The sequence below is a fragment of the Artibeus jamaicensis genome, unplaced genomic scaffold, assembly GCF_021234435.1.
Source record: "Artibeus jamaicensis isolate MK-2021 breed Jamaican fruit bat unplaced genomic scaffold, CSHL_Jam_final contig_233, whole genome shotgun sequence".
Taxonomy (NCBI): Eukaryota; Metazoa; Chordata; class Mammalia; order Chiroptera; family Phyllostomidae; genus Artibeus; species Artibeus jamaicensis.
In genome coordinates, this window is record NW_026521486.1 from 55,680,837 (window position 1) to 55,689,690 (window position 8,854).

Below are 8,854 nucleotides of genomic sequence, written 5' to 3' on the forward strand. Positions count from 1 at the left end.
CTGCATTCATGTTGGCTCACATCCAAGGTGGTAAAATAAGAGGGTGAAAAGTCAGATTGGGTTAAGGAAACTTTCCTAATGCTTCTTTTTCTGAAACCTAGTAAGCGCCACAGTCTCTTTGGGTCTATAGGGTCAAAGCCAGACATGCCCGGAAGGGGCCAGGCAGGTCACTGGGCTGGTCACTTACTAGTAGGAGGCCCTGAGGAGCCTCTAGAGTCGGGTGGCTGACTTGGGGCTCACTGAGGGAACTATCGCTCCCCCTCCCTCTCACGACCACAACATGAGGAGGGGAATCAGTCTGAGGGAAAAGCAGACATTCCTCCAACAAATGTTTGCCAAGCACTCACTGTCCATTATGTACTGAGGTAGGCCCCAGGGATACCTAAGTGACCCACATGGACCAGATCTCTGTCATTGTGGGAGTGACTGTGTCAAAGAGGAAGAAGCTCCAGTGATATGGGTATGTATAACAGGGCAGCAAACCTAGAGAAAGTGACATTTAAACTGGGCTCTGAAGTATGAAGAGCAGGTCACAAGTTTAATGGGTTGGGAAGGAGACTTCCAGATGAGAGGGGATCCTTTGTGTGGAGGCCTCACACAAATGACATAATAGAGTGAGGTAGTTTGTGAGGAAGGGTGCGGAATGGAGGCGGGGGAGGGCTGTGGAGAGGGGTTATGTGGAACAAACTGCTCGGTTCGCGAAGACACTGGGACCCAATTCCCAGGGAGAGGAGAAGCTATGTGACCTGAGTCTCAAATCAAAAATGTAAACATTAAAAAAAAAAGGGAGGGGGTAAATATAGTGGGAAAGAATGAAATACTCTATAAATGGTTTGGGGAAAACTGGGAACATCTGTAAAAATCAAGTTAAATCCCTAACTCATTCCTACACCTAAATAAACCCCAAAGATATCAAAGATGTTAAGAGAAGAGAAAGCCATAAACCTTCCAGCACATGGAAGTTTCTTATACTCTTAGAATTGAAAAGCCTAAAGTAACACAAAGATCATGAAACTACAAAAGATGGACTTCTGCCAAGATGGAGGCATAGGTGGAAACATTGTGACTTCTTGAACAACCAAGTTTAAAAACAATAAAGTTTTAGCAACAAAAATGCAGCCAAACCACAGAAAATTGAACTAAACAGAGTCTGACAACAACGAATCATTCAGCCAAACCGGTAAGAGGGGCAGAGCCAGCAGAAGAGTGGGGTTGGGCAGGAAAGATCCACCAGACCGACCGACCCAGGCACGGAGGCAGCCGTGGGCGTATCTCCCCAGGTGTGGGGTAGCAATGGGCAGACCCACTGAGGGCTGGCTGGGGTCACACATTTGAGTGCAGATAAACTGGTGAAGAAGTGAGCAGTGACACGAACCTTGCAGGCCCCAGTGGCAGGGGGCAGAAGAGGGGACCGCTATTGTCCCTCTCTGACCCCGCCCCCACATACAGTGTCACAAACCAGCAACCTGGGTGGCCCCACCTTGGTGAACATCTAAGGCTCTCCTCCTCATAAGTAACAGGTGAGAACAGACCAAATCATTATGGCTCAAGAAGAACTCAAAGCCCCAGAGCCAATAACTCTAAGCAATGAAGAAATAGCCAAACTCTCAGATGCACAGTTCAGAACACTGGTGATCAGGATGCTCACGGAACTGGTTGATTTTAGTCACAAATTAGAGGAACATAGGAAGGTTAAACTAATTGAAATGAATGGTAATGCACAGGAAACCAACAGTAATGAAAAGGAAACTGGGACTCAAATCAATGGAGTGGACCAGAAGGAAGAAAAAAAATGACCAAACAGAAAAGGATAAAGAAACAAGAATTCAAAAAAAATGAGGAGAGGCTTAGGAACCTCCAGGACATCTTTAAATGCTCCAACATCCAAATTATAGGGGTACCAGAAGGGGAAGAGGAAGAGCCATGACTGGAAAACTTATTTGAACAAATAATAAAGGAGAACTTCCCCAATCTGGCAAAGGAAATAGACTTCCAGGAAGTCCAGGAAGCTCAGAGAGTTCCAAAGAAGTTGGACCCAAGAAGGAACACACCAAGGCACATCATCATTATATTAGCCAAGATTAAAATGAAGGAGAGAATCCTAGAAGCAGCAAGAGATAAGGGGACAGTCACCTACAAAGGAGTTCCCATCAGACTGTCAGTGGATTTCTCAAAAGAGACCTTACAGGCAAGAAGGGGCTGGAAAGAAGTATTCCAAGTCATGAAAGACAAGGACCTACATCCAAGATTGCTCTGTCCAGCAAAGCTTTCATTTAGAATGGAAGGGCAGATCAAGTGCTTCTCAGATAAGATCAAATTCAAGGAGTTCATCATCACCAAGCCCTTATTATATGAAATGTTAAAGGGACTTATCTAAGAAAAAGAAGATAAAAATATGGACAGTGAAAGGACAGCAAACTCACAGTTATTAACAACCACACTAAAACAAAAGCAAACTAAGAGGACAGCTAGATCAGGAGCAGAACCATAGAAATGGAGATCACATGGATACCTGCGTGCCCACGTTCACTGTAGCATTGTTTATATTTACAATAGCCGAGGTAAGGAAGCAACCTAAGTGTGCACAGATAGATGAATGATAAAGAAAATGTGATACATATATCTTCTTATTTCACATAAGTGAACTAAGTCAGATACAGAAAGACAAATATAGTATGACCTCACTTAATATGTGCAGTCTTTAAGAAAAACAGACAAAAGCAAAGTCCAAAAAACCAAGCTCGTAGATAGAGAACAGATTGGTGGTCGCCAGTGGTGGAGAGGTGGGGGCTGGGAGGGGAAGGTGGTCAAAAGGTAAAAAACTTCCAGCTATAAACTAAATTGTGGAGCTATAAAGTATAGCACGGTGATTATAGTTTACGGTACTATATTGCGTATTTGAGGATTGCTAAGAGTTAAAATTTCTCATCGCAAGAGGAAAATACTGTTTTGGTGACTATGGAAGATGAAGGGTGTTACTGGACTTATCGTGGTCATCATTTCACACTGTACACAAATAGCCAATCGTTATGTTGTACACCTGAAACTGATTTAACACAAGTAAATTAAAAAATATGACGCACTATCATACATGGCTAGTGAGGGCGTAATTAGACTATAACCTCTAAGGAGAGTAATTTGACAGTTGTTATTTGAATACGCATACTCTGGGTATGGAGTGGTTTCCATGATATGTGGCTAAGTAAAAGCAGCCGGGCAACGGGAGGGGAAGGGGGAAATACGTATCTCCACTGGGGTAAGTGACCTGGATGTTGAAGAGGGAGGAAGTGTGACTATTAACTTTTAAACGTGTTACTTTTAAACCTTTTGAACTTTGTACATGTACATATCATCTAAAAAGTAATTGATGCACGTTCATGTGTTATTGTTATAATATTTTCTAACCTATTATGTCAATATGACCAATGAGTCTTGTTTTAAGTATGAGCAAACAGTTGGAATCTTTATCTAGATGCTGTTGAATAGATGATAAATTTACTGTCATCCTGTTAGTTTCATTTTTCAAGCTATCATCCCCCGCACACTTTTTTTTTTTTTGAACTGTCTACCATCAAGTTCCCATTTTAACTGGATTCTCCTTCATAGACTTACTGCTGGCACCAGTTTTCTGCCGTGCGGCGGAGTCCCAACCCCTCATTTCCAGTTACAGCGCACACTAGCTTCACCACAGCCTTAAACGTGCTCAGTACAAAGCTGGGTTGCTTGTTTTTGTTGTGCTACCGCACACATAAAATGTACCGCCTGAAGCACTTTTCAGTGTACAGTTAAGTGGAATTAAGGGCATTTATGGTGTGCAGCCCTCACCGTCCTCCACCCCCAGAGCGAGGTTCATCCTGCAAAACTGAAACTCTGTATCCACGAAGCAGCGACTCCCCAGTCTCCATTCCCGGCCCGGCAACCAGCACTGTGTTCTGGCTCTGATTCTGACCACGGTCAGGACCTCGAAGGTTTGTAGTGAGGATTAAATGAACACACCAGACGAGAGACCCCGAAGAGTGCCTGGCGCACACACAGGGTGTGGCAATAGCAGGGTTGCAGTCGGGGGCGCGCGAAACGGAGTTTACTCTTGTATTGTTCTTTGTTAGTTATTGTGTTAGCTTCGGTTCCCACAGCTGCGACCCTACTTCTGCCCCGCCCTGAGATGTCACCACTGTTACCTAGGGATGGCTGCCCGAGGGACCGAACTCCCTGCGACGGCGAGACCTTCCTCATCCGGACTCTGCGCTAGCTACACCCGACACACATGCTTATTGAACACGGAAACCTGGCCAGGGTGCGGAGTGGTATTTCACATTTTACGTATTCTCAATGAATTTAAACTTATTTGCTACATGTCAACAATAGCTACCCCTTCGAGCAGCAGGGATCTGGAGCTTGGAGGGGAGCCAGGCCTGGAGTTAGGGGTGGAGCCGTCCCAGGTGTGACAGTCGAAGCCTTAGAGCGAAGGGGACTCAGTAAAACGGGAGGGAAAGGGCTGAGGCCTGGGGCCTGGGCGTACCAGCGTCTGGGGTTCTGTCGCAGAAAGGAGACGGGGAGGGTCTGGCCAAAGAGGCCAGGAGTGGCACCCCACACGAGAAGCAGAGAAGTGAGCTCGTACAGTCACCGTGTTCCACACCAATGGCTGAGTCATTAAAACGAGAATATCGTCGTCGACACTGCTTTCGTGCCCCAGGCAGGTCTTGTCATGTCGAAGGTGGCGGGTGGGGAGATGGGCTGCCGAGTGAGTGGAACTTGAGGCTCCGTATGGAACGAACTCGGGCCTTTTCTGGTGCGTGGGCGCAGAAGACCATGCCCAGTCACTAATTTTGAGGTAAAATATAGGCAAGTGCTTGAGGAAAAATATTTTAGTACTAAGGCTCATGACTACTTCTGGAGAGATTTTAAAGACAACATTATATGCGCCTCTTTCTACAACACATCGATACGGAACATTGTTAGGAGGCTTTGCAAGATAAATGTGGCAGTTTCCGTATTAAAATGTTAATGTACGGTCGAGTTGACGGTTTTTGAACCCGAAGGATCAAATAGTTTCATTTAATTGTATTAACCAAATTGATTTTAAACCAGCAGAATTATTTGCAGTGCTTAAGAAGTCATTTTGCTCCATCCAAGCGAGACAAATGGGTCACCTTGGGATTTGCAGCTGGAGTTTTCCTGTATGGCAAATACCCTGGGAACCAAGTCATGTGTCCTAAAGAGACTCTCTCAGCAAAGGTTCACCAAACCTGTCTTGATTAATTTTTCAAAAGCACACGAGGAGATTTACCAATTACACTTTCAAGGGTTGATTTGATCTGCTGCCTGTGGGCACACAATCTGCATTCTGCTGCTCTAAGCTCCAGCAGACTAAACAGTTAAAAAAGGTCGATGGAAATGAACCATGAACTAAATTCTGGTATGATCTAAGCTTGTATGCTCTAAATTACTGCATATTTGAGATGTTGCACATAAAATGATCTAATGCAAATTCTCACACCATTGCTGAAAAAGTTGTCGGGGAGCAAATATTCACTCCTTTTGCCCAGTGTGGGATACTGTGACAGAACACAGTCCCTGGGTACAGTGGCCCAGGGCACAACCATTTTGAGGCGAGTTGTCCTTTCCCACTCCCTCCTTCGTCCAGGGCAGTTACCATTACAGTAGTGTGGTTATAAGGGCTCTGCATTTTCAGTTCACATAGACATGATGTCATTCCATATTGAAGTAAACTGCCTTTTCCTCTCTGGCCTCTTCCAAACTCTTGCTCCTCTAAGTGTGGTCCTCGGCCCAGCAGTTACGACTTGAACTGGAAGCTGGTTAGAAACGCCCATTGGTTTACATGCACCTCATAGGCAAGCAGCACTCGCTGAAGGGACTTGCAGGCCTAGGGACAGTGGTGGGCCACCTTGGCTGCATGCCAGATTGCCGGGGCTGCTTCTGAGCCCTGAGGTTCCTTGGGACCCCACTTCGGGGATTCCGATTTAACAGGTCTGCACGTGGGGTCTGGGTCTCCCTGAAATCGAAAACTTCCACATGTGACTAATTCTACTGTGCAGACTTGCGCTTCACTGACTTATGTTGCATCCTAGGTGCCCTTGTTCTCAAATTTACCCAAAATGAAACAAAACATTTTAGTATCTTTATACTAAATATCTTTAGTATCATTACAGTATCTTTGATGCTCCATAAAAGATGTCTAGGAATTCAGGATTTTTTCCATTCAATACGTCCATTAATTAAATAACTTTTCTTTTTTTTTAACTTTTCTTTTAAGAACAAATGTTTTTAATGTCATGCTTAGCTGACTCTGCTAATTCTTTTTTTTTTTTTTTGCTTTAGGCTTTGATATGTTAAGACCTATGCAGTGTCCCAAAGAATGTGAGGGCAGAAATAGAAAAACAGAAAGAGATATTTTGCTTTTATTTACTATCACAGTAGGATAAAAACAGAATATTACAAGAAAAGAGAATTTCTCATAAAATGAGGTAAGTTCTCCAGGTAAAATCAGGAAACCCAGTTAAGTTTGAATTTCAGATAAATAATGGGTACTATTTTTACTCAATTTAATATTTTTTGGTACAGGTATTTAGAATAAGTATATCCCATTAAGCACATGGGGGATATTTTTATTTGCTAAATCTGGCAGCCCTAAGCAATAGGTCCTGTAAAATAAACAGTAAGTTACATCTATGATAAATAAGAAATCGAACCTATGTGCTGTGCTAGCAGGATGCCTACACAAGTTGCCTTTTATGAAATTTAAAGCCTCCACACCCCCTTCCCTCCCCTCTCTCTAAAAATAAATAAATAAAATAAAAAAAAGAAATATTTTACAATTTAAAGAACAATAGCATATATTCCATGATTACAGCCCAAGAGAAGTTCTCTAAATGGTTTTTGACAAAGATACTTCTTTGAAGTGAGAACTGAAATGAGATAATTATTTTAAAGAATTCCATGCATTCTGATTACCATTTTGTTGATAATTGTTACTAATTTATGTGCGAAAAAATTGAATCAAAATGAAACTCCTATGTTTAAAAACACAGAAAACAAGGAAAAGAAAAAACATTACAAAGCAATCTGAGCTGTTGGAAAATTTAGCCAGCAGGGGGTGCAACTGTATCACCAATGAATTTTGAGTGGCTGCTTTGTGCAACTTAGATTTCAATTTTTTTCTAGTTCTGTTTTTAAGTGTTATTTCTTATTTTATTTATTTTAATTATATTTTATTGATTATGCTATTACAGTTATCCTGATTTTTCCACCTTTGCTGCCTCCACCAGCAGCCCCCAATCCCTCAGGCAATCTGCCCACCACTGCTCATGTCCATGGGTCATGCACATATTTCTTTGGCTACTCCATTTCCTGTACTGTACTTTACATTCCCATGGCTATTCTGTAACTACCCATATGTACTTCTTAACGCCCTCACCTCTTCACCCATTCCCCCACACCCACCTCCCATCTGGCAACCATCAAGCACTCTCTATACCCATGATTCTGTCTCTGTTCTTCTTGTTTGCTTAGTTTGTTTTTAGATTCAATTATTATTTTATTTATTTATTTATTTATTTATTTTAATTGATTATGCCATTACATTTGCTCTATTCCCCCCTCCCTTCCCCTCCACCCTGCATACCCCTCCCCCACCATTTCCCCCTTTAGTTCATGAACACGTGTCTCAAATTCTTTAGATTCTGTATTTCCCCTACTATTCTTACCCTCCCCCCTATCTATTTTCTATCTACTGTCTATGCTACTTATTTTCTGTACCTTCTCCCCCCTTCCCCTCCTCCCACTCCCCTGTTGCTAACCCTCCATGAGATCTTCATTTCTATGGTTCTGCTCCTGATCTAGCTATCCTCTTAGTTTGCTTTTGTTTTAGGTGTGGTTCTTAATAACTGTGAGTTTGCTGTCCTTTCACTGTTCATCTTTTTTATCTTCTTTTTCTTAGGTAAGTCCCTTTAACATTTCATATAGTAAGGGCTTGGTGATGATGAACTCCTTGAATTTGGTCTTATCTGAGAAGCACTTTATCTGTCCTTCCATTCTAAATGAAAGTTTTGCTGGGTAGAGCAATCTTGGTTGTAGATCTTTGGTTTTCATGACTTGGAATACCTCTTTCCAGCCCCTTCTTGCCTGTAAGGTCTCTTTTGAGAAATCAGCTGACAGTCTGATGGGGACTCCTTTGTAGGTGACTGTCCCCTTAGCTCTTGCTGCTTCTAGGATTCTCTCCTTCATTTTAATCTTGGCTAATGTAATTATGATGTGCCTTGGTGTGTTCCTTCTTGGGTCCAACTTCTTTGGGACTCTCTGAGCTTCCTGGATTTCTCGGAAGTCTATTTCCTTTGCCATCTTGGGGAAATTCTCCTTTATTATTTGTTCAAATAATTTTTCAACTGGTGGTTGTGCCTTTCCCCCTTCTGGTACCCCTATAATTCGGATGTTGGAACGTTTAAAGATGTCCTGGAGGTTCCTAAGCTTCTCCTCATTTTTCTGAATTCTTATTTCTTCATTCCTTTCTGTTTGATCATTTTTTTCTTCCGTCTGGTCCTCTCCCTTGATTTGAGTCCCAATTTTCTTTCCATTACTATTGGTATCTTTTGTATCAGCATTCATTTCAATTAATTTAGCTTCCATATGTTTCTCTAATTTGTGACTAAAATCCACCAATTCTGTAAGGATCTTTATAACCAGTGTTTTGAACTGTGCATCTGAAAGACTGGCTATTTCTTCATCACTTAGGTCTATCGGTTCTGGGGCTCTGAGTTGTCCTAGAGCCATTTTTGGTCTATTTGTGCTGTTAAGTGAGCGGAGCGAAGCCTTAGTTGTTTACCAGGACGGGGTAAAC